Source organism: Oreochromis niloticus, linkage group LG11 (assembly GCF_001858045.2).
Source record: "Oreochromis niloticus isolate F11D_XX linkage group LG11, O_niloticus_UMD_NMBU, whole genome shotgun sequence".
In the NCBI taxonomy this organism is placed as follows: Eukaryota; Metazoa; Chordata; class Actinopteri; order Cichliformes; family Cichlidae; genus Oreochromis; species Oreochromis niloticus.
This window is the reverse complement of record NC_031976.2, coordinates 31,447,687-31,475,255: the sequence shown is the minus strand read 5'-3', so window position 1 is coordinate 31,475,255 and position 27,569 is coordinate 31,447,687. Positions and strand designations below refer to the sequence as shown.

General features: G+C 40.5%; 1 protein-coding gene across 5 annotated transcripts in view; it reads right to left on the bottom strand.

Annotated features, from left to right (window-relative positions):
• The window catches only part of sema6cb (semaphorin 6Cb), a 149,045-nt gene that overhangs the window by 95,385 nt on the left and 26,091 nt on the right, over positions 1-27,569 (bottom strand). For 3 of the 5 annotated variants that reach the window (XM_005455148.4, XM_005455153.4, XM_005455154.4), the window contains exon 3: positions 10,173-10,318. The exons of 1 other annotated variant lie outside the window; for it this stretch is intronic. The gene's annotated coding sequence lies outside the window, so the exon portion shown is untranslated. Of the gene's footprint in view, positions 1-8,515; positions 8,610-10,172; positions 10,319-27,569 lie in introns of all 5 variants that reach the window. One more of the 5 variants, XM_005455151.4, reaches the window with a different exon arrangement.

Here is a 27,569-nt window from a genome sequence, read left to right as displayed (position 1 = left end):
TGTAAAAAGTGAAGTTAAAGATTTGTTTTAATGTTGAAGGCACCAAGCATACACACTGACTGTCCTGTATTTGGCCTAAACGACTCATTGAATCCATTTACTGAAAAAAGAAAGTGAGTTTTTAAGTCCACTTCCTTAAAATTGTCTTAGTATGAGCGTTCAACTGGGATGCTTCATCACAGACTCCGACCTATAGCCTTCAGACAAAAGTCCATTTGGTTTTTCTTCTTTTCCCGTTTTCTATATCATCCAATTCCCTTTAGTTCTGTCCCCACTTCCCAGTGTTTTATCATCATTCCAATTATGTGTTGTGCAAGCACACAGTCACATATTCGTTTACGAAATATAGTCATCTATATATATGCCATCTCAATGATTTCAACAAAGGTCTTTGAGAGCCACACGCTAAAAACGTGCTTCTAATAAACTTAATAAGACAAGATTTCATGTTTGCACTCTGTATGATCATATTATCTGCTGAATCATAGGCTAAGAAACGTGGCTGCAGTATCGATCACAGCTGGAGGCCACTTTGTGCATATACCTTTCTCCTACCGCAGCTTAACTAGAGCTTCTTTTCTGTTGGAATGCCAACACGCCTCACCTTTATCTCTGTCGCAGTTCTTATCTGTTTGCTTTTCTTTTGGCAGTGTCACATTGATCACTCAGACAATAGCTAATCTATATGTGAAAAGTTGGCACTGTGTCACGTTGATCACGTAACAGGTTAGTGGATGTAGGTCTACTAATGTTTGTGTGATCAACGTGACACAATGTCACCATTTTCTGCATAGATCTGCAATTGTTTGCATGATCAGCATGAGATTGCAGAAAAAAAAACATGTCTAGATAAATTTAAAGATAAAGACATTCAAAAAAAAAATTTGGTTTCAACAGAAAAGGAGCTGTCAGAATCAAAAATGATGGCACTGTGTCATGTCAATCACACAAATGTTAATGTTTGTGTGATCGGCATGACGGTCATGTCGATCACACAAACATTAGCAGACAAATGTTTGCATGAGCAGCATGACACAGTTTCAGTATTTCCAAGCAACAGTCAAAGATATCAGCTCAACTCTTTCATAGTTGTCATCTTTCTTCTGGCAAGGAAAAAAAGTAATAATTACATGCTGTATACTCAGTATCAATCACAAGTTTCATACACAGATTATTTTAAATGACCAGCCTGCATGAAAAACAATCAAGTATCATTTATTATGTTTTCATACATCCTTGCAAGTTATTGTGAGGTCTGTCCATCGAGAGGTTACAGTGTTTCAACTTGTAATCAATCCCATTCTAAAGAGACTTTGATTTGAGGTCAGACTAACAACTGACTTGTCTGTAGCCAAAGTGTTTTAGACAAGACGACTAAAAAACTGAAGATTACTTACTCGATGCCCTTTTGCTGTGTTCCAAAGTTGTGTGAAGACACAGAATAAATTACAAAGTAATTTTGGTCCAAAGGTTTATCCACGTGAGGGGGCTTCTTGCTGTTTTTAGTTTAAAGTGCATCTTCCCCCCATCAACAACTGGATGGCTGGTCTGAGCAACAGTTTGACCACATTCCTCATGCTACCTCTGTAAGTGCTTCATGGCATTTCCTGAAGAGTGACATTCTCTCCCCACCTGTACACCATTTAACACAACACTGATACATTCCAGAACATTCAAACACTGTCTGCAAGATAAGGTATACCTTCAACTAGAGCATCAGATACTTCGCTGCCAGAGACTTTCATTGTTCTTGTCTATTTTGCATCCACATTGCCATTTCTTATAATAATTTAAGACAGATGTCTGGACCTACTTTTCAATCCCATTCTATGCAATTTCTACCAAACGCTTTGCTAATATAGGGTAAATTATTTTTTAGTGCTGCATTAATCCACTTTTTTACTTCACTCTAATGCCTTTTTTAAAAACAACTTGCAAAATAAGACTCTGAACACACTTTAGTAGATTCAGTGTCAGTTTACAGTAATTGCAGAAGAACAGTTCTGGCACAGTGTTTATACCAGCCAATTCCCCCCCATTCCCCACCCCTTATCTGCCCTCCCTCCCAAGTGACTCTTTATTTCTGTTTGAACAAAAAAGATATTTCCTTTACAAAAGCAGCTGCTAAAACAAAAAGGAAAAAGAAAACACAGCACTCGCTGATGTCTACCACACATTTTCTTCTCTGTAGAGTGCAGTCAAAGCAGAACAGCTAACCTCTCACCTGGTTTTGTACGGGAGGCTCAAAAAAAGTTGTTTTGCATAATATGTGCAGTGAAAATCAAAATCGAAACCATTCCAAACTGGCACATTCAGCAAAAGAAGGAGAGCTGTTCAAAAGGGGAGCGCAGAAAATAAGAAAATGTTCAACATCAGTTTGGAACAACATATTATTTTGTTCAAATTGTCTGAATTAGGGCTGTGCGATATGACCAAAATCTCATATCCCGATATTAAGACATCTATCGTCCGATAACGATATAAATCACAAAAATGTAACATTTTCTGTAAATTCTGTGAATGTCGGGCAGCTCGACTTGCGTGAAGTGTTTCCAGCTGGGCGTCGCGTACCTGGAGTCGAGTGTTTTAACTGATGCATGAAACGATACATTTTTAGACATAGGTTGTAACGGCCGCCGTTTTCTTTGTGAGTATTTATTACACAGCGTGCTGCGGGGAAAAGCCTGTTCTAACGTTTGAGTCTAAGGTTTATTTTTTAGCACCTGACGGCTCTTTTTTGCTTCTCATTCGTAAATACTCTGCATCTTTCACGTGATTCAGTTTATTTTGAAAAGTCTCAACAGGATCTTGAGCTTTATTGTGAAAGGTTTATGTGGAAAATAAACAAGCGGACACGAGGTGGTTTTACCGTCGTTGTTGCTAATGACAAGGCATAAAAACAAGCGCTTGTCCGTCTGTAGTGTGGTTACATTAAATATAAGAGAAAGAGAGAACTTTAGGAAATTAATATAGCCACTACAGTGACCATCAAAATAATGAAACAAACGATAGCGTAAAATGAAACGATAGACGTTTTGTATCGTCATCCGATATATATCGTTATATCGAACAGCCCTAGTCTGAATCTGAATCTGTTTGAATCGCAACATTAATGTTGTCACTGTAAACCATAAGCAGTAAGACATAATGCCAGTCAACGCCCTTATTTTCAACTGACGTGAGTTCTTTGCCTGAGTCATGACAGGTAAGTGAAATGATGGACTAACTCCTTTCTTTGGAGCGTTTGTTCATTAATGGCTGAGAATCAACCCTATGTCAACATACTGGTTGGTAGCAGCAAAGGCCAGAAGGGACATGAGGTGGTGCTCACACCCACCACTGTGTTGTGGCCTGGCGCCGGCCTGTGCTTTAGAAAGGAGACTCATGGAAATCAGTGGGGCTTGGCCGGGCTTCACTCCCGCCTTGGTCCGCTAATGGCTTTCCAAGTTTGCGGCTGCCATTTGTCAGCTTGACTGATGTCTGCTCCATGACGATCAATCTCTTTCAATCGTCCATCTCTCCACCATCAGAGCAAAAGTACAGTGCTCCGACATGTGGGACCAGAACAGCATGAATTTGCTCCCAGAATCAACCTCACACAATAAAACACCTGAAGCTTCAAAGTTGCAGGTAGGGCAGGGTGTTTTTGAGTATTGTGAGGATAAGGGGATAAATTTAGTGCAGCAGAAGAGAAGACAACACAAAAATGGAAAAAAAAAAAACTTGGCATTCTCGTCTTGTACATAATAGAAGAGCATCAGACACAGCCAAAAAACACAGAAAGCAAGACGAGCTGTTGAGATAGGTTGTTCCTATTCCTGGAACATTTTCAGTAGTCTATGAAAAAAAAAAATAGGGGTCTGCATCGCCCCTCTTACTTCATTAAGCGATTCTTATTGAAGCCTTGCAAGCAGGATCCAAACAGGAAACATTAAGTCTCTGGAGAATAGAGAGAAAGTACAGCAATTCTGTCTGTGTGAAAGAGTGAAAAGACAGAGTGAATGAGGTGTGGAGAGTGAATATAAAGCAGTGAGAACACAGAGAGGAAAAGGAATAAAACATAGTTAGGGAGCAACAGTGTGAAGGGAAAAGCTAAAAGAGGTTGCAGTGCCCCAGGTGAGCCCTGTGGTGGGTCATTTCACAGCCCTGTAGGCTGAATAACACTGACAGGTCAGCTGGAAGACTCACTGTCAAGAGAAACTCACGACAGAAAGAAAAGAGCACAGGGCTGCACCTCTACACACAATTTCACACATAAAAACAGTACATGCAAACACACACCTCCCCGTCTTCACCGCAATATAATTTCCTTTTCAATCTGCCGCACAATAACCTAGCCACTGTTTATTGACCTTTACCATACAACTATTCACCAGGCAATCACTCCTTTGGCTCAAGACACAGAGATATAGCTCCCACTGCTCTGCCGCCTCAGTGCTGTAAATCCACAAATGTACAACTGGCTTCAATAGCTGCGTACATAGTTCAGGAAGTGCGTTTGGTGCCTGAGCGAAGGAGGAGTACCTCTCTGACAGCAGCGATGATTGGCTCATCAAAGAAGACAACTCAATATTATAACCACCATTAGTGTAGTAACAAATCAATTAAAGGGAATTACAGCACTAAAGGCCCGTGTTCACATGAGTGCCTGAGAGGCATATGGTTACGCAGTCTGTATTCACAACATTATACTTGATGGTTCTCAGTCTTGCCCAAGCTGCTGTCATCCAGTTTCACAGGCATAACACAATGGCTTTAAAATCTTCAATTAGGACAATGCCCTTAAGGAAGGGCAGTATAAATAAAAGCATACAAGAGAAAGAAGTCAAATCAGTCTCTCCTGAAGGAAAAAAAAAAAAAAAACTATTTCAGAGATTTGTTTTCTTTGAATTTTTTGATTTTTATGTGTTGCTCCCTGATTTTGATCAAGCTCTAAAAAGGAGTAAAACTCCCCAAATCTAAAATGACAGACTTCATCCTCACAGATATTTTTAAAATAGCCCAAATGTTGTTTTAGAGCTTGTATACCGGCACTGAACTTCCTCCTTTATTTCCTTGTTTTGTTGATCATGTTTGTAGACTTGGAGTCTAAATACAGACTAATGGGATACTGTCAGGTTTGGAAGGCTTTAAAACAAAAAAAAAAAAATCATAAAAAAATAACAGACTGATCAACAAAATCTGTTAGAATTTAGATTTTCGGCATTGCAGCTTTTTCTCTGTACACTGTGTTTGGATTATATAGCCAGAATAAAAAAAAGCAATACTCTGATCTCCACAGGTAAGATAAAGGTTGAGTGAAAATAAACGTAAAATTCATCTCAAACTGAAACAGGGAGCAATTTTAACACTCACTGGTTTAATTCTTTTGAGACTTTTGCTGTTTGTTTCAAGGAGAGTCGAATGCTCTTCAGCCTTCTCATGCATGAAAATTAGAGGCGGTGAGGCGGCTGTGGCGGATCCGTCGAGGAGGCAACCTCCTGCCGCCGAATGAATGTCAGTGACAGTGCAAGTCCTATTTGCCTGACAAGCAGCGGGGAAGCAGGTGGGCAGGCTGAGGCTTATCTGCCAAAACAGCCGGGGTTACACCACACCTCCTGCCACAAGAACTGCTACGACTCAACGGCTACATGCAGAGAGAATGAGAGGGTAGCAACATGATGGAAGAGACATGAGAAAAGGGAGGTAGAGATACAGTAGGTTCGGGGAGGAGATTAGCAGCGTAAAAAAAAAGAAAAGCCAGGAGAATGATTAGATCCTCTGAGCTATAAGAAAGTGCTGCTTGTAGAAGAGGCAGGAGAATACCAGAGGGAGGAGAACTGAGAAATGGTGAAAATGATATATGTGTGGGTACTGATATTAGAGATTTAGAAAGCAATTTAAAGAAAAACATACACATTTTATTGAGCCAAGGCACTTAAATGAGCTCCTCAAACACAGGGACATTAAAGACTAATCAAAATATTTCCACAACCAAATCCCAATTCACACTGGATCCTTTATCACAACAGAAAACACTAAAGAAAAAGACAACAAATAAAAGATAAAAATAACCCCCTTAAATTCCTTTGCCTTTTGCTTTCTTTATCAGTGACCTGGGACTGCACTATTCACCCTTGCGTGTCCCACATAAACCCGTCTGCTGCTCTTATCTTAGAGGCTGGCGGCCTATGTTGCAACACACCGTCACTCCACCGGGGGCATTGCACCTTTCCCAAAATCATCTCCAGGGTTTCTGAAGTGTTGACTAAGCAGCTCCAGGCTCACTGTCAGGGAGCTCTGCTGGGGTTTTGCGAGGAAGTGTGAATGTGAGATACCAGGTGTCACTTTAATTGAGACCTTGATGCTGCTGTCTAAGCGAAACGGAAAAATTGTAGCGCAGATAAGGCGACGTTACACCTGTGTAAGGACAGCTGATTACACGGTGGGATTATTTTAAATGAAGCTCAAAACAAGGACTTTATGCACCTAAATATTTCATCACTGCACCCAAATCACGTCCCCTGCAACACAGAGGGTGAAAAGCATTATCCAAACAGACAAAGAGGATTCATCTGTGTGCTGCACGGAAACAGACTGTACATCTTTTCTGTGGTGTAACAACATTACAGCGGTTCCCATTCTGATTGATGAAAGTGCCATGTCTGCAAGCACCTCTTTTACATAGTGAAGAGCCTTCCCTGCAGCCCGCCATTTATCATCTGACAGTGGGATGGCTGTATTCATCTTAATGCATTGCAGACCCAAACAGGTCCCAGGTCACACACTGCTGCCATGAATCCCTGTGTCTGATTCTAAAAGAGGAGGAGAGATGAGATGACCAGGGAGTTTTTGGTGGGTGCACAAAGATAGCAGAAGAACAATACTGTCACTTTAATGTTTGTATCACCTCCTAACACTACCTGCATTGTGACAGGCCATCAGTAAAAGCTGTCCTAAGAGTATAGAATGTTTTACCAATTCTTATAGGGTAAAGCCCCCCCCCCCTAAAACGCATCCTTATGACGCACAACTGCAGCATACTTTGCGTGATTAAGACGAATTTCTTTTAAGCTGGATTCACTGCCAGAACTTTTTCCACTATTAACTAAAACTGAGGTACAAACATCCTCAGACTAGTCCTGCGGTCTTGTCTTGAGGTGACGCCATGTTGCTTTTGGCATTTAAGTGTCCTGAACTGTTACAAATGCCAGCGTGTTGAAAGCTTTCATGTTTAAAGATAATTCAGGTAAACCGTGAACTGGAAAAACAGTGTATTAGAAAAAGAGTTCATTCATGATCCAATTATGATCATGCCTATATCCTTTCAAACTGTGGATTTGCAGAATTCTTACATCACAATTTCCACAGGGGGAGGAAACACAGGTGGAATTAATGCTTACCAAGTTCAGACTGCACAATAACAGCCCAGTTATGGTCCAACACACACAACATAGGGTCTTGCTGGAAATGGTTAACGTGCATGTCAGTTGATTGTTTTCTCTCACATCTCTCATAACTGGGGTACGTTATAATGTCCCTGCACAATGACTTGCATGTCACATTTTTTTCCTCCAAAAAGTCTTCCATGACTGCTTCATTATCCAGTTTAGATAGGTGGAACTGTGAAGCAGAATAGACAGCCATTATTATACACACACCGCTTAACTCTCTAGCTCCACTCTCCTTTCCACTGACATCATGCATGTCGTGAAAGCCAACAATCTTGACTGACAAAAAGAAACAAGAAGCAAAGCTTTTATGTCTCTAATCATCTAATCTGAAATAGTGGCCATCATATACATAAACAAAAATATTGTGTAGTCTGTGCTCAGCATAAGAAGTGTCCCAGTAAGCGATGGCAGCGAAGCAGCATGTTCAAAAGCCTGACTGCTGCTGAATGGATGCAGTCACCATTATGCAGCCTTGCTTTACCCTATTGTAACAAGTCAGAATGTCGGTGTGAAAAAAGGTCCAAGTATCAGAAACATGTTGCCACCATGCTATTTTACCCGCATGACATTTCTGACCAGAGAACAGAGAGAGGGCATTGTGGGGGTAGAGAACCGTGAATGAGCAGTTTTTCAATCCCAGTCTTCTGCTGCTGCTGCTCGAGTTTGACCATGTCAAAAATGTTGCTGCTGGATGCAGAGCAGGCCACTGTGTAATCCGGTGAGAGCCGTGCAGAATAAATGGCAGCTGCTGCTGTTGTCGCGTCTCACTCTGAAAGCGCCCCAAGTCAAAATTCTCACACAGTAAATTAAAAGCACAATAATGCAAAGCAACCACAAAGAGATTGGAGTCAAGAGCACAATCATGATTAATTATACCCCAAAACATAACAAACACGCCTTTAAGCTGTTTACATTTACTCACCATGACTAAAAGCACCTTGATTTAAATCAGTTTATGCTCATTATTTATGGTTGTTACACCATAAGAGTAAATTAAATCCTAAGTTTAAAAAAAAAATAAAGGCACTGAATATCAGACTGAGATGACATCCAACAATGTGAAAGCACTTGATTTTTCCAACCTGCAGGTTGCGAGTCCAACTACAACTTCACCATCTTCCTAGTTGCATCAAAATCTTATGTCATGGGGAAATGCTTAAGTCGAATCACAGAAGTCTAAAGAACAGGAAAACCAGTAATTAATATAAGAAAGGGCTCAAGGTCAAAACACTATGCAATAAACATTCTTCTTTGCTGTGATGCAGACCTTGAATTCAAGACATTTCCTGTCACACAATAGCAAACCTCTAATCTACGCTAAACACATGCAAGTGCAGCAGTCTATGGAAAATTAAAAACAGGGCGTGACATGAAAGTATCTTGAGGAAAATTAAATCCATCAATAAAAACTTTTGGACATTTCTTCAGTTTGGGTTTTGCATCACTTTTCAAAGCATGCACAGGATAAACAGTGCTCACTGAGCTTCAACGCTTAAGACAAATCTGAGCCCCACACGCTACTTATAAATCACAACAAGATGTCAACATGTCCGAGATGTGGTGAATCAAGCAGAAATTGTGGCTATAAAAGTAGTACACTTACGTTAACAATCTTTACAGGGAAGGAAAGTGACCATGACGAGTATAATTAAATTAACTCAGTGCTCGCCCACAGGATATTACAGCCCATGGCTGTTACCTACACTACTGAATTACAAGGGCACTAAAGCAAAGTGTTTGCCTCAGCAAGTGAGCAGATACTTCTTTATTTTCTTGCTTTGCCTGCTCTTCTTGGCCAATGGTGGGGGTTGGAGGGGGGGTGTAATTGGCATGCAAGCTTCAGCTGGGCTGTTAGATGAGCCAGGTCCCAAGCTCGGGCACAAAGCACAACGGCTCTGCTGTGCCCACAAAATTAGTTTAAAGCTGTGATTCAGCAACAGGCTGAGACCTGTACAGTGCCACTGGTGCCATCCATCATGGCAAATCCATTTCTCTGGCAGGACAACTGAGCCAAACCGACACCCCCTCACCTCGCACAAAGCACAGCATAGCAGCAGGTAGAAAGAAGTATAAAATATAAGGGTTCTGATGGTGACGGTTTTTCAGTAAAGAGGCAAGTCTTCTTAGGCTGATGGTGACCATATATTACTAGCTGTTTTTTGTTTACAGTTCCTCACGCTCTAGTCCTCCTAATACTCAGCAAAAATGTGCCTTCTCCAACACAGCTTAGATGAAAATAACACTAAGATTGCTGTTCACATATTTTGTCCCATTTCCGTGTTCTTCCATTCCCGACTTCAACATAAAAACTTTGGTACAAATAACAAATACCGCCCAGACACAGACACAGGTGTTATTTCTGTGTGTATGCACAGTAACATAAGCCTGAACCCTAAGATCAAGACAGCAGTGATTTACACTGGTGTGAAGTGAGGTAAAGCTATTTACAGGATTTTCATTTACAAGTAACCGATCACAGAAAAAAATGGGATTACTTTGTATCATTAGTTTCCAATGGTATACAAACAAGAAACTACAGCTAATATAAGTTCACTTATTTAGCAGCTTTAATCAAGCTATGATATGAACATAAGGCAGAACAACATATGCTACAACTGATAAAGCTCTGTTAATACTGTTGTAGTTACATCTGATACTTGGAACAGTTAGCAATATTTCTCAAATTAACTGATCTAACCCCATCAAAAAACAACTGAGGTTAGACCATTATTGACTCACCAGCGTCCAACTATGTCAGTGAGTCACAGCAACACTGGACAAAGACAATGGCTGGGATAAGAGGATGGCGTCGAGGAAGGTGGGGGCGGGGGTGGTGGGGGGTGGTTTGCCAGCTGATCGAATCTTCTCATTAACTTTCCCCAGGCCTGTGGAGAGATAGAAAAAGGAAAGGAGGGAGGGAGAGGAGGAGGTAGGGAGGATTGGTTTAATGAAGACTCCTGCCGTGAGAGTTCGTCTGCCTATGGTGCGGCCCTGTGAATAAGCCTGGCAGACAGATGGGCTGAAGAATTGATCAGTGGAGACAGTCTACAGAGACCTGCACAGACTCAGAGGCTGTGTTTTAGTTGAGGTGAAGTACACAATCAAGGATATCAAAGACGATGAAATGTCACTGGAATTTACTACCAGTGGGAGAAAGCACTACAGTTAGAGGCACAAATGCGCAGAGGAATACAATCTAAATTGGAGTTTGATTTGAACTGACAGCAGAGAAGGGGCCATAAACTTCAAAACCAAACCGCGCATGCTTATTATTTATTAGACTGGCATGTCTTGAAGAATGAAACAGAGGACTGCTGAATCAGTCCTTGAAAGATCTCCTCAGACTGCCGATTGTGAGGCTTTTTGGTATCTTAGCCCTTTGTCTCCCGGTTGTCCTTCTGAGAGCTGTCCCACTTTCAGCCCTGGCTCTGTGTGGCATCCATCTTTCACACGAGTGACAACGCCCCCCACCCCCCCAACTCTGCACTGCCACTCTTATTTTCATCGTCTATTGTTCCAGCCCGGCACAGCAAGTCCCACAGTTCTATCATCTCCACAAGCTCAATACTTGCCTGCACTGCTGATAAGTAGCCAAACACTGAGGTGATGAATAAATCACAATAAAGCACATACACATGTGCTAAAACCAGGAGGAGGCCAATTTATTTGGTGTATTTTTGGCTAGTTTGAAGAATTCTAGGACACATTTTGTGCACAGCTTCATGCTGTATTATTTGGTTAAGGTGCACACACCACTGCTTATGGTAATGTTGGATACATCACATTCACACTATTTCACAATATTGTCAATGTGACAAGTGTGACAATTGTGCGACTAACAATACTTCAAGCTTTTTTTTTAAATCATAATTTATTTGAAATAACCTTTCAAAAAAAATTGGTCCTTTAATTTTACTCAAAAATTCATGCTCTAATATCAAACTGTTGTTACATAGCTAAGCTTTTTACCCCCTTTTTAGGAAATGAGGACTAACAGCAGGGAAAAAAAAAAAAAGAGGTCTCGCTTTTTTTTTTCTTTTTTTTTCCAAGAGGTCCATGAACTCTATAACCTTGATTTTACTTTCTTTGCAGCAACGTCCGATATTATGTCGTTCTGTTTCTCCATTGAAGAGAGTGTTTTTAAGGTTTTATGCAAAAAGGATAACATCTAAGCATCAAGTATAATAAGTTAGGCAAGTACAGCGCCTGTACCAAAAAAAAAATATATATACTTCAAAGTCACTATCCACTATTTGTTGTCTGCAATTTTCTGTTTTCTTTCAGTTCTGTACCCCCTGCCCTGCATGTCAGATTGCTCCTTGTTCTCACACACTAAATGTTTTCAGCTCTTTCTGGAAAGCACTGAAGGATGGCGAGTGAATATAGAGATGGGTTTTTTTCTTTTTTGTTAAATCGTTGCTTTGATCATTACCAACATCAAAACAAACTAAATAAAAACAAAAAACTCGTGTTTTTTGGGGTAAAATTTTTGAAGAGTTACTTCAAATTTTAAATGAGCTCTGTGGCGATATCGACTGTGTGTGATAGAAGTACATAATTTAAAAAAAAAAAAAAGATCCCCAAATTCCCTTCTAATCTCTATAGAAATGCATGTAAATGATGGTCATAGCATTCAGGGTCTGAAAAGTAAAGCCATGGGGTAACAACTTCAACTCTTTGACATGTGGGGGGGGGGGGGGGGGGGTCCTGTGTATACAAGTTTATATAAAAATGGTGTTGACATAAAGCAAAAACTTGTTCCTTGAATACTCACATATTTCTACATACTAAGCTTGTCTATATTTAACAAATCACTAGCATAGGAGTGAACAGGATCCTGAGATTCTTGGTTTAGTTCACAGAAGTTTACAAAAAATTGTCATCAGTTATGTTATGTCCAGCTTTTATATACAGTCTAGCTAAATCAACTTATAATAAGTTTGCGCAGTAATCAGCTTACTGCTTTAAACCTACTTTACTTCAGAGAGAAGTCCTTTGCCAAAACCATCCTCATGGTAGTTTGGAAGTTGTGCAGGTGTTCTTAGACTAAAGTCGCCCATTTATTTAACTGTTGCTTTGGGATCTTTAAATTTAACCAACCGGTTTACTGCTTTAAACCGATGGTAATTGATTTGGTCAGACAGGAATTCTCCTCTAAACCCATTCTAAAAACGGCAGCTTGGAGGTTGAAATAAAAATGCAAAAATAATCACATCAGCAATCATAACATTCGTGGTGGAAGCAAAACTGTCAAAGAGAAACTTCCACAGACACGGCCACTTTGATATATTAAGAAACATATTTCAATTTAAATACGTCTTCATAAAAATTAACGTTATTTTACAGTTCCAGTTACAGTTTCACTCGGCGCTGGGATGACGTTTGTGACACTTTTGACATCTTGTCATAAGACGGCAACTGACCTGACAGAGAAAGTTCACTGGGCACGACAGACTCTTGTAGTTAGATCTGCAGCACCCCCGAGGGCTCCGACACCTCCAACAATTCAGACCTTACACTGTCACCATGGTTACTACTGCCTGACACCTCTGGCAATGGCAAATAGACTGACCACAGTGGAACATTTGAGACGACATTGGCAGAGCCCGTGTGCATCGTCACACAATAAAGACCTCAGGGCATGAGGGAACACTGAGAGCCAGTTACACTTAGAGAAAGCAAAGAACTTCATGGACAAACACGAGGGTGAAAAGGGGGACGGCACTGGCAGGGTGTCCATCTCCAGCTGGCGTAACGTGGAATGTTAATTAGGCCTGCAATAACAAGACACCACCCTCTTAAATGTCACATCCTCGTGAGGAGAGCAGGGGATGGCAAACTTCTGTCAGGCAAAGGGTGTCATGCTTTGTTTGCTTTTTCAGCATGGATTTCTCTTCTGTTGCCTCTACCCCAAGCATTTTCTCTTAACATTCTCCTGCCCCTGCCCTTCTCCTATGCTGTTTACTCTGTGATGAATGGCTTCATTTCAGGTTGAGCTCTTATTTTTTAAAGCTGGAATAGATTACAATCAGTGCAATTGTGCAGAAATAAGACTCATCTCACTGAAAAAGAAAAAAAATAATTGAGGAGGGGGCAGCAGAGGGTGGAAAATATAGAGTGCAACTGCACTTCACACTAATGCAGAAATTGTCAGACCCACCTCTGATGAAGGTGTTTTGGACTGCAGGGGCTCTTACAAAAAAAGGTCTTGATAAGAGAGCTCAGGGGCCAGGAGAGGTTGTAAACAAATATCGTGGTGGTTTGTAATGAGACATGACACAGTGAGAATACTGTGGCCTTTCAAATGGCAGGCCTCGTTATCAGTCTGGTTTCACAGCCTCAGAGGGACAAAGATTCTGATAATGGGGCATCAGTAATGAAGGGTTGGACAGAAGACCTGCTGAAGCTTAATATGAGAGGTTGCTGAACCACTGAGCTAATGTGGGAGTGACACTTTACACAGTGTGTGCGGTTTTACCATTGACATTTAAGTTTGTGGTTTTCCCGCTCAATCAGTTACTACGTTTACTGGTACAGCAGCACACAGCTTCTTAAACTAGCTATGCCCTTGTCCAACGTATCTGCCCTGCAAGCCAAAATTTGCAGAACAGCTCATTCTCCCGAATTAAATTCTTATCGATTGATAATCAAAAGCAGTGGTGGATTGATTTTGTGAAGAGTCGTATTGATGGCGAGCAGAGTTATCACCACAAACAACTTCTACCACTGTGACTTTTTATGTTTTGGGGTTTTTCTACAGATTTTATTTTTGAGAATTTTAGCCCTTATTCACCAGGACAGTGCAGCTCAGGCGAGCCACAGTGACACCATACTGTGACCATTTTACATTAGGAACTTCTAATTTTTATTAAAGCCAGCTGGAATTTAAGGATTATCCCCTTATTACAATTAAATAAGCTCATACAAACCATCTTCTTTGCCAGCATTTATCATCCCAACCCACAGCGTCTGATGCACTGCTCATGTACATCCCAAATCCAAAAAAGTGTGGGCGCTGTGTAGAAAAACAATGCAATGACTAGGGCTGGGCTATATCATACCGTTCACGGTAATACCGGTGTAATTTTGGGCAACGATAGGAAAATGAAATATCGCGATAGAATATGGGTAAAACGCGCATGCGCAGCGCCTATGTTTACATACGCACATGGCGGCGACGCAGAATGAGAAGAGCGAAAGTGGATCGTTGAATGAAACGGATGAACCAGAATTGGTTTGTAAAAATGCTGCAACTTCAGTGGTGTGGAACTGGTTTAGCTTTCGTCCGTCAGATACACAACAAAGCACTATTTTTGGTAGCACATGCTAGCGGGCCGTCGTTATTACCGTGTTGTTTGGAAAATACGGCACACTTAAAATCAATCCTTTGATTTTTCTGAAAATCAACAGTGTCCCTTATAATCCCGTGTGCCTTATGTATGAATTCTGGTTGTGTTTACTGACCTCGAAACGATTTTATGTGGTACACGGCGCTCGAAAATCTGTCAGATGTTTCAGTACGACTTTGCTAAGCTACGAAGCCGCACCGCTTGATGGATTGTCGGAGCATTACGGCTATCGTAGGCAGAAGCCTTGTGGAGTGATACGTACTGTGCTTCAACATAATATTACCGTATTGTGTGTGTATAACCTCTTTTTAAGTTTTGTGGATATTATACATGGTTTTGCTGAGGATATGTCAGCCAGTTTCCACTGGAAATGCCTTTTGGTTAAACTGTCAGCAATGATTTGCATTTGCACTGTTAATTTTTATATAACTTTAATGCACATAAAAAACAGCTGCTTGTTTAAGTGAAAATACATTATTTGTGCAAAAAACACCATCAAAGTTGTGGAGTTGTAAAGTATTTTGTCTAGTGTCAATTATATCGTCAGTTATATCGTTATCGCAAATTTTCAAATGTATATCATGGTAAATATTTTTGGTCATATCGCCCTGCTCTAGCAATGACTTGCAAATCCGAGACCCATGGATCATGGTCACATATGGCTTCTTCTCTGTATGCTACAGCTTCAGCCTGCATTACATCTGAAACACTTTGCCTCTCTAAATTGCTCTTTTTTTCTTTCTTTTTTTTTTTTTTAACCAATCAGCTAATTAGGTTAAGTGACATTTTGTCAGTTGGTTATAAAATGTTGCTCCAGCTCTCTCATTTCAGTGCCACTTATTATTTTAGTCTTTTGTTGCCCCATCCCCACTGTTGTGAGACTTGTTGAATTGAATTGAAATGAATTGAATTGCCATCAAATTAAAGCTAGTATTAATCATAAAATACTAGAATATCTCGGACTTGTACATTCTGTTTTTATTTACATTGCACATAGTGTACCAATTAGGGTGGTGCACAAATGGGCGAATTAGTCCACGCAACTGTGTAGTGCATTAGTAGGACTATTAAAAATAATAAACCTGCATATGTACATCGAGATTTAGCAACAACGTTAGAATTTTACAGTGTTTCAGAACATCAGAATTAATGAACTAGAATAGAGCATTTGAATGATTAGATCAGCTACTGGCAAATAGCATAGACCTTCAATCATTTGATCTACTTAATTTTTTCCATTCATTCAAATTTGACTGGGTGTTTAATAACACATGAATCTGCCAAGTGACAAACTCGAAAGATATTTATTAATGCTCGGAATTCCCATTTCAGTTTCAGAATGTGCATTATCACAGTCTTTTTATTTTTGATTATTTAAAGTTAATATAGTGCCTGAATGATGACCTAAGGAGTCTATTCAATGTTAAGTAATACATGAATTACTTGAAATCATAATTGCCTCCCTCACAATTCAACTAAAATTAATCACATGTGGCAAGTGAATTGGAAAATGAATCCCTCCTGCTGGGGTGAAAAGAGAACTGTGATTTACGACAAGGAGGTTTTGTCCTGACAGTTCAATGATAATGAAAACTGAAAGGAAAGTTTTAGTGGAGGTGAGACAGAAACGAGTGAGAAAACGAGGAATTTAAGTGCAAATCTTTGACTGAATTACAACCTTAATTTAAGGAAAGACACTGGAGCAGCTGAAAGACTGTGGTAGTAGGCATTGTTGAGCAACAGGATTTCCTCTGCTCTGTTCCAGAAGTTAAAAAAAATAAATAAATAAAATCTAAAATATTATTTTCCATTCTCCAGCTGGGTGCCGAAGGAGAGTGAAAGGAGAATGAAATAAGTCTTATGCAGCAGTGAAAAAAAAAAAAAACCTGTCCAGGGTCTAAGGAGTTGAACGGTTTACACGCTGGCTGCCAGCTTACATTTCGTCTTAGTGTCACAATTTGTTGGGGAGCATCACGGATGCTCTAAAAAGAGTGGGCTCTCTCCCAAAGCCTTCCTGGCGGCTGAAGAGTTGCTAAACGTCACTCACGATCATTCAGCCACCAGGGAGAGGAGAGAGTGAAAACACAGAAAGGAGCAAAAAGGAGAAAATGAAAGGAGGAAATAGAGAAAGTGACAGGAATTGACAAAAAGGAGAGAGGGTTGATGTGAAAAAACAAAAAAAAGGAGCTAAAAGTTGAAAGGGAGACAGAAAGTGAAGGAAAAAAAAACACTTATGTATGCTAATCCTTGTCTCCTATGGCTCTCTAACCAATGTGAGAAAGGGTTAGAGCTGGGAATCGTGAAGCGATTTGCTATCCAAGCAAAGCACAAATAACTACAGGCCATGCTGAAGTATAGGAGTTTACAGACATCTTGATGCACGGCTCAGGCTTTGCTGGCAGGTTCACAGTTGGTCAGAACAAAGAGAGAAATTAACACACACACACACACACAAAAAAAGGGTACTGTAAAACTGATGCCATCCAAGGGTACACGCCTGCTCTCATCTCTCATCCATCGGTAACAGAGAGCGTGGGAACTGCTTTTAGAGTGTTGAGCGGAGGTGGAAGACTGACCCTGACTTATCGAACAGTGCTCACAATGCACATCTTCATGCCTGATGTGGCCTTCAGCCAAATCCATGGCAAGTTTATAAATGGAACCCATCAACCTATATACATATTTCTCTCTGTATAGTTACATTACACACACCATAAGAACAAAAAAGCATTGTTTGCATAACACAATGCACACTTTTTTTAAGGTTGTTGACGTATTTATCATTACCTTTGCTTTTTACTGTTACTTTTACATAAATTAAGCTGTCCATTATTTTCCACTGCATGTACTGGGATAGGACATATTAGTTTTATGATACTCAGAACTTGGTGGGTTTTGTTTGGGTTCTTTTAGCATTAAATGGTGAGTGAGGTCAAGAAAGGCACCATCTACCTGGTTCCAACTGAGTTCTTGTGCAAACGGTGCAAACGTCTCATAACTGCTGCCTGTCTGAAAGAGCCACAGCGAAACCAAATGTTTTCTATCAAGTATCACTCAGTCTGTAGATTGGTGCTTGCAGAAGGGACCTTATACACAAACCCTGAAGTTTCCGTTCACTCGCTTAGCAAGTGAAAGATGTTAAACATGCCATCAATACTGAGATGCTCCTCTTGTAGCATCCGTGAATGACAGCAAAGCACTGAAGAGGCCCCTTTCTCTGAGCTGACACTGCTGATTTGAATTTCAAAACATGATGTAAAACGGTGATTAAAAGCCAATTACAGCTTGTGCCAATGAAAAGTCAATTAAGCGTTTCAGGGCCTGTGAAAGGGTTTTTGCCAAGGTGATGACAGGGAGGAGCAGAGAACAGAAGAGAAAGGGAGGGGTACCAAAGAGAGAAGCAAAGAGAAAAATGAAAGAACAAATAGTTGAGCTGAAACAAGGACAGCAGGCAATATTTGCATGAATGTAGCATTAAACCATCAGACATGCGTATATTTTCTGCTGAAGAGACAGGATTTCTTTCGTCTCTGTCATCATACAGTCGTAAATTATAAAAGGGTTGCTTAGAGGCTGCATTTAATTAAGAGTCAAAGCCACTGGAAATGTGAGTGGGAATGTTTTCCAATAAAATCCTAATAAATAAATAAAAATCTCCAAACTGCCACCCTCTTACACAAATGACTAAATTACAGAGCCCTAGAATTTCCCTCCTGGACAAATGTCAGCTGATTGTTTCCATATTTCTTAGTTTTACACAAGTAATAAACTGTGAAAAAGAAAAAAAAAAAGACATTAAAAAAGGCACTCAGGCATTGTTTTGCCAACTTCTTAATCACACGCCTGGATTCTGCGAGAGTAGCCGTGTTTTCGTGTTGAAATCCAGTAGCAGTGACACAATGCTGCATCACCACTGGGAGGCATGGCTTTCCTTCATACTGTGAACCAATATTTAGTCCCAATAGGTACCCCAAACAGAATTTTTTTAAAAAGGCAAGTTAGTGTTGCTTAACCTCAGGCTTTAATTATTGAGAAGTGCATGAAAGAGAACAAAAAAACCCCAAACAAACAGAGCAATCTTCAACTCTAGAGGGTTGTTAAACCATAATAAAGACTTATGAAGTGAGAGGTGATCATTTCAGAGCGGTGCCAGCTTCAGATTAATGTCTTTTGAGAGGACCCTAGTTGTTGCTTTGCTGCCTTTTTGTGTTATGAAAAGCCCCAAGAAAAAAACATGACTTATGCAGCAAGCTGCAGACAAGTTATAGAGTGAGCCTACAACTTGGCAGTCAACAACTCCACTCCCCACCTCAATTTACTTTGTCACTCCATCCCTCCCTCGCACAAATCACCACCAATCAGCTCATGCAGACAATCAACAAGATTCCACTCACGCACACACTAGCACTAGCACGCAACTGTAATCAAGCGAACAACCCACTGTTTACGACCCAGAGTTTTTCTTCCATGATCTGAGGTTTTGATAAAGGCTGTAGCAATAAAGACTGGAGTTATTTAAGGGAAAAAGATCAACAGCATATTGGTTGGGTCACTGACACTGCAAGGGCCAGATGGTCATCTAGTCTGGCTTGTCCTCTCTCAACAGCCTCTGTCTCTGTATCCAATTTGTTTCGTGTTATTTGCAGGAACAAGCGCTGGACTCTTGTACTCTTGTGTTTTTTCCCCTACATGAACTCTAGGAACTTGTGGCCTTTCACATGTGCAGTATAAGAAAGATAGAAGCCTAGTTACAAGAAACTGCTTCAGAGGAACCCTGAACCTTGAAGGAATTAAAAACAAAAATCAGCTGACAATCGATCATGAGTAAATACTGCTCACTACAACAGGTTTGGAAACTGGCCAAGAACTGGTTTATAATTGCTGGCTCACAGCACACGCCTAAACTTATTTATGTTGACAAGAACTTAATAAGTGCTTTTCATTTCAATGTTTAATAGGGTGTAGCCTAGCCTTCATGGACACGTCTGGCTGTTTTGAAGATTAAGTGTTGCCAAGATTGTCTCTCTTTCTGTCTCTCTCACAGAGAAAGAAAAAGATATCACTTAATTTTGCTGACCAGTGCTGTCAGAGTACTTTATTGCTCTATGCAAAGTCAAACCTTTAAGGAGAACTGGCAGGCAACATATGGTAAATGCATCTTAGACTTCGTCCTACTAACCAGTTTTCCTACATTGCAAGAGTTCAATGCAACAGACAGAAGCCAAAGCTTTTGCTGCCTCATTGAAAATCTTCATGCACCTGGGAGTGATTTTAAACCTCAACCACCGAGCACACATGAACATTTAATGACTGTGAGGCACGAAAGACTAGGACTTTAAGAATTAGGGACACAAGCCCTAAAACAAGCCTTTAAATGTTAAGTTTTAATGTTAAATCTTAACTTTGCACTTGCTGCAAACTTGATACTTTCAATTGTTACTTCAGGCATAAGTCTTCATACGTCAATCACATTTGTAATCAGCAAATCAAATAGGGCTGTTCAATATAACGACATATATCGGATGAAGATATGAAAACGTCTATCGTTTCATATTACACCATCGTTTGTTTCATGGTGTCGCAAAATAAACTGTTTACGGCAATATTTTTTCATCGTTTTGATGGTCACTGTAGTGGCTATATGAATTTCTTAAAGTTCTCTCTTTCTCTGATATTTAAAATAGCTTCACTACGGACGGACAAGCGACTGTTTTTACGCGTTGTCGGTAAACCCAGCGTGTGGCTTCGCCGTCCGCTTGTTTATTTTCCACATAAACCTTTCACAATAGAGCTGAAGATACTGTTGAGATTTTTCAAAATAAACTGAAATGATGAGAAACAGAAAGACCAGTCAAAACAAAATAGACCTTCGACTCAAACGTTAGAACAGGCTTTTCCCAGCAGCACGCCCTGTAATAAATACTTTAGACATGAGCCGTTACAACTTATGTCTAAAAACGTATAGCTTCATGCATCGGTCAAAGCACTTGACTCCAGGTACACGACGCCCAGCTGAAAAGACTTCACACAAGTTGCTCGAGAGTCACAGAATTTACAGAAGATGTAAAATTTTTGTGATATATATCGTTGTCGGGACGATAGATGTCTTCTATCGGGATATGAGATTCTGGTCATATCGCACAGCCCTAAAATCAAACCATTATATTTAAGAGTTAGATGTAAGCCAATAAACAAAGCAGTATTTCCCCGCATCATGACTTTACTATAGGGGACTGCTTTAGTAATATTAATAACTGTTTTGTTTTTTAATTAAACGTTTTTTTCTACATTTATGAGAATAATTGCATTTGCTTTTGACTTCCTGTTGACAATCATGTACTTATTTTGAAAGCTCAGTGTCCGCTAAACCGTTACTGTGTTTTCCCTACTGGTGACTTGTTGACCAGACAGCCTGATATATAATTCAGCCTATTCTCCAGAAAGGATGTTCTCCCACAGTGATACAGTTGGAGCTACAGTGGTTCCACTCCACTGTTGCGGATGGCAGTTGGTGACATCAGTCTGCCTTTTGCTATGGAGATCTGCTGTGAGCTTAAGAGTCACTATAAGTAGAACCAGCAGCAGCAGGTGGAAATCTAATACACGTGCCACTACAGTGAGCAAACTGAGGCTGCAAGCCAGAAGGAGTGGAGCAGTCCAAGAAGGTGGAGTTGCAGTTTTCCCAAAGGATGACAGACTCACTGCAGAAGCAGCTGATTGCACCGCTCTGTTATTTGTAACAATGCCCTGTTATTTATTTGCTGTAATGGGCAATATTTTACACCTTTGCCAATGGCACAGTCGTAATGCATACCTCTAATGCACCACAGCTGCGCACCTTTAATATTTTATGTTCAGAGCAGTTATGAATATTTGTCACATTGCATTTTTGCAACACCTTTTTGAGGAACTATAGAAAGAAAATGTTCCACGACAATTAAGACTGTGATGCAAATACTGTTGCTTTGTACATTTTTTAAAAATATTTTGAAACTGCTGCATCTGTTAAAACTCTGGGGGAAAAAAGCTTTCTGTTTATTATCTGGCAGGTGTACTGACAGCTGATGGCTGTGGGATGAATAGACAAGGAACCATGAAACAATAGAAGACAGATGCAAATTTATGTTTCTTCTTTCTCTCTAGTTTATGTGTGATCATGTCCACGCTTTCCACAAGCCAAACACACCAAGAGCAGCCTTGCTGGAGCTCAGCTTTTGATCGTCATTGTCTGTCCTTTGGCTAAACGGGCTTTGATGGGGGTGGGGGGGAGGATGTGCGTTGTTTATGTTGCTCAAGAGGCAAATTTAATTTAGTATGGGCAGTTGTCAACACGCTAGCATGCAGAAGCCAGGCAACATCCCCTACATTAGTGGTTGTGGAGCAGAGAGTGAGGGGAGGGGGGGAAGGGGTGTGCAGAGAGGGCACTGAAACTGGATTTTGTTCCATTATGCATAATAACAATAGCCAGAGACCCGTGGTGTATTGCGGTAAGCTGCTGAGACTGTGGCCAAAATGATTCGGCCACAAGGAAAAATTCTTGGTGCCTGCTGGGCCAAACCTTAAAAACTCTGCATGACCATCCATAATTTCTCTTCTGAGAAGAGAGAGTTCACTCCTAGCTGAAGAGCTCCAGCATGGTTCAGTGTTATTACCATTTGAAAAGGGAGAAGATGAGTGCAATAGCAGGGGGCACAGAGACCAGTATGCTGAAAGAAAGGCTGAAGGGGTGCATGGCAAGGGAAGAGCGGCTGACTTGTTGAACTTGGCACATGGATGAGCTTCATCCATCAACGGGGCAGCGAGCTACTCCCTATTCAGGTTTTGCCCTTGAGACAACACCGGCATGGTTGGAGTTGGTATTATGCAGTTGGAAAGCATATCCAAAGCTTGTGCAGAGAACTGAGAAGACTGTAACAACCTCGGGGAGAAAAAAAATCCTCCCACTGTGCTCTACTTGTAAAAATAAACTCCCATGCTGCACTTTTACATATTCTACCCAAGCTTAGTAGGAGACAAAACACCAATAACACTGGAATTTCAATCTACTCCTTTATGATACTATGTATGTTTTCTGAATTATGCATGTGACCTCTGAGTAGAAATCAAGTGATGAGTAATTTATGAGATTATGGGGTGGTAGAGTACCAGCAGTGTTAAAACTGGTAACAGAGCTTAAAAGAATTGAATATACACTATACAAGCCATCATCTAGTTTCTGTACAGTAAAAACAGTATAGTCATTTTTTTTTTACTCTGTAAATCAGAAAACGTGAACTTGAGATGAAGGGCAAAAGATGTGAAATACTGGCTTTCAAAGTTATTCTGAAGTTGTTTAAGGAAGTATGACTGCATTTTACGTTTTTGCTTGAAAAGATGTCCACAACTGAAGAGCAATTTTTGACTGCAGTAGATAAACTATCAATTCTGCAACAGTAATTTACGACCAACTCTCTATTCAATGACAAATCGGCTTCAAACTACTAAATATTTTCTTCATATAAATCTGCAGTCTGGCTCCAAGCTGTGGAAATAAAATTATGGTAAATTTCCAAATCATTCTGCTGAGACTCAAAATTACAGCAAGGCTGTGCATTTTTAAGTTGTTTTTCAAGTTTGTGTGAAGCAAAATGACCACAAGAATACACTTAAGAAGTAATGCAGCCCGCCCAAGCTTACAGAATGGAAAAATAAAAAGATTCACTCCCTTGTGTCCCTCTACCTGGGTTGTTTTCTCAAGAACAGGTTTTTTCCACCTGGGGCAGGTGCTAACAGCCAGGCAGGTAAGTAATGACACCTGTTTCCACCTGCTGGGTCGCAGTTGCTTTTTGCCAGCAGTTGCCTCACTTCTCCCTTTTTAGCACAGTCCCACGTCCATTTGGAAGCGGATGGAGCTCTACACACACACGCACAAACACGCACTTGCATGCAATCACACACCCACGAGCCTGCAAATTTAGCCAAGTTATTTCATGGAACACTGAAGCACAAGCAGTGAGCACAGAAGGCAGACTATATGCCGCACAATGGCTGGTGAAAACAGTTGGTTGGTCTACAGCGGCAAACATTTCCGGAGCCTTTGGGTTACTACTACGGCTTGATTACCACTATGCTCACATTTAGTGACTCATCTCAAAGCCAGAAATACATTTGTTTCCTAAAAATGGAAGAAAAGGCTTCTGAAATAACAATTCAACCACAAAGAATGCCAGACTTAACAATTTCTCGAAGCAATGAGTCATGCTTTGTCAAATGTAAATAACCCAAGAAATATTGAGCAAAAAGCTTTCTGCAGATAAAAAAAGTTTCTAAATTATCATTTACTCTTACAAGTACTTCTGATAGGTTTTTCAAAATCTTTTAAGTACACATTTTAGGCCATTTAGACAATTCAAGTATACCACTGATTTTAGACTCCACACATTATTCTGCAAAGTGGGAGGTGTACTCCAAAAAAAAGAAAGAGGGAACCTTTATAGTGGGCCTATTTTCTCGCATATATAAATAAAAGTTGTTCATATTAAACGTGACGAGTGCCAAAGACCCAGAGATCCTGCTGAAGACTTGGAAGTCGATGCACATCAGTCTGTTTTGCTTGCTGAAATGCTCCAAGAATACATTTGTTTAGAATAAAATGGTGTTACAGAGCGCCTCAGCGACCCCCTTTTTGAACTAATGCAGTCAGAGCATGTGCAAGTTATTCTTACCATTCAAAAGCTCAAGATTTAAGACTGTTCCAATTATTTAGTGTTTTTTTGGCTCAGTAAAATATGTGAACTGGGTCAGCACAATGTCAGTGAGAACAGGCAGGATTAATGTGGTCATCTCAGGCCATTGGCTACACCTACTGCTCAAGTATTCTGTCTGTGACATCCAATCAGAGGGAAGTTGTCTTTAAGGGAGGAGGATGGAAGCAAGAATGATGTGTTTAGAGCAGTGAAAGAGCTGCACCAGCGCAAAGTATGAGATGTATACGAATTATGTTGTGCACTTTTTTTTTTTAGGAGTCACAAAATCAATACATGAGCATAACAGTTCCCCTTACAGAAACCTTAAAACAGTTAAAAGCTCCAAATTGCATCATGGTCTCAATCCACTCACACACGATTCTCTAAGAACTGGTTTGTAACTGACGAGTAATAGGTGTGGCCAAAAAAAAAAGAAAAAAAAGAAGCATGTTTTGGCATGGGAAAGTTGCTAGCTGACGCAAACACTCCTCGAGGAAAAGTAAATGACTCCTGACATCCTGAGCTCCAAGTGCTGATGCCTTCATGTGAAGGGCACAAACAATCTGGTGTTCTTTAGCGCCTTGTGTTGACAGGAGGCTGGGAGCCAAGAGCTGGACACCTCAGCAAAAACATGCTTGACAGGACAGGGTGAGTGTAATAGATTTGAAGTTCTCCTCTTGGAGCTGGAGAGTGTTAAATCACCATGGACATTGAGATGGTGGTTTGGAAGGTTTGGGCAGCTTTTGGTTTAAAAAACTTTTTTTTTTTTTTTTTTAAAGTTTAAGGGTTTTAGCTTCACCGCTATGACTCTCACCGTTATGAAAAACCTCCAACTGCACAGTCTCTGATCATCCTCTTTTCCCCCCCGTATTCTTACCCAAGCTCAGTAAAGCAATCATCACAGCCCCGCAGTGCAAGAGCGTCTTAGCTATGGCAGATAAAGGCTGGGAGATTGTCAGTAATGACGGGTCCACCAGTGCTGAAACTTCCCAGAGCTGCTTGTTTCAGCAGTAATTACGATGGGGGAAATGGTGCACCGTGACTGGCTCTAAAAAGCTTACCAAGCCTTTTGCTTGTGATGCCGTGTCAACTTTTCTACGGTAGGCAAGTCAGTCGGATGAGTAAAAAGGGGACTTAAAAGCTAAACAAAACATGTGAAACAAAAGAGGTAAAAAGCAGAGGCGGCAAGCTGTGTACTGAGTGATGTGGGGGGCTGACGAAAGGGAGGGGGAAAAGGGAAAAGGCCCTGGAGTGATGAATAGGGATGAGATTAGATCATTGATGCTCAGTATTCTCCAATCACAGAAGTTGAAGAGAGAAACGACAAGACAGGTGAAAAGAAATACAAGAAAGAGGGCAGACCGATGGGCTCTAAGAGGCAGGCGGAGTGATTGAAAATAACCGCAAACAGGAAGAAAGGACTGACAAGTAACTGTGTGTGTCTGAAAAGGTTCAGCTGTACCACAATGAAAAGAGAATTCTATCATCTTTTCTTCCCAGTGCCACTTTCTCTGAAGCCGGCCCTCAGTAATCACCTTCTTCACCCTCTCAACTGCTTCATCCTCGCCTTCTGTTCTTATCCCATCCGCCCACTCTCATCCCCTGATCTTTGAGGTACACAGGTGCTTATGAGGAGAGCGCTTAACCCCCCTCTCCATGGATCAGCCCTGCAGACGGTGTGTGCTGATGTGTGGAGAAATTCAGGAAGCGAGCGGCAGCTGTAGAAAGAGTGTTCTGCTGCTTACGCCCACAAATGGGCAGAAATTGGATACTAAGTGCAGGAGTCAAGCCCGCTGAGAAGGGATGAATGAAAATGAACTTATTTCAAACACCCACACATATGTAAAGGTATGGGACGGCCAATATTATTGAAAACGGTAGGTGCTGGGGTATTGTGGAACAGCAGGGGGATGCCAATGTCTTAAGCTGACTACCACAGACATTCATCAGTCATGGTCAGTCTTCATGGTAACGTTGATGGCTGAAGGTGGCTTAACTCAAATCATAGTGGTGCAGAGACAAATGGCATTCAGGTAAATGTCTTTTTTATAAGATTAGAAATGAAAAAAAACTAGGTCATTCATATTCATTGGTTCTTATAGATATAAACACTTTTATTGAGGAAGAATACCCAAGAGGCTCAGAATGTATTTTTATGCAAGTAAATCACATTTGCATACTTTATAGTTGCACTGCTGAACCCCGGGATATGGAAAAAACAATTTACAAGCTGGGGTGCATGTGTTATCGTGATGAAACATTGAGTTGATTAGTTGCTCACAGAGTGTGGTGATGTAGCCAAAAAATATTACCTCAATTTTATATACATGAGCAAGACAAAAATAAAAAACAAATAAATTAATCACAACCATCTGCAGGGCTGTTATTGTTAGACACATGAGTAATTATGGGTTAACTCATGTAGCTATGGACTTCGATACTTTGATATTTCAGCCTCAAAACAGTAACAGTACAAATGGAAGAGAAATGTACTCCATACAAACTAATTCATCTGCTCCTTTGTTTTGTTACATTCTGTTGTTGTTATATGTTAAACACCAGTGTAAAAGTCATAGTTCTCAGATAAGTTTAAGGTTCTCATTTCCAAAAGTCTCAAACAACTAATCTAAACATTTGAACAAATAATCTAAAATGATTGGAAGATTAGCAAAAAATGAAAATAATTGTTAGTGTAGCACACAGAAATCCCAACCGTGTCCTTTTTGCCATTGAGCTGTTGTTAATGTGTTGATATGCCCAAAAAAACAGAGAAAGAAAAATGGCAAATTGCTATTACTCTAATACAACAATCAGCAAACAAACTGATTACTTAAAAGCAGAGGGCATCAATTTAACCATCTTAATTTGTCAGCGACCAGCACTTCAATAAACAAGCTCCATCAAACTGAAGCTGAGCACATTTGCATTCCAGCAAACAGCTTGCAATTACCCGTTTAGATGGCATGCGTTGGCAATTAATATACCAATCTTCCTTAATGCCCCACCTAGGGAATTTGTAAACATCAATTTAAGAAATATGAGAGGCTCTTGGATAAAGTGCC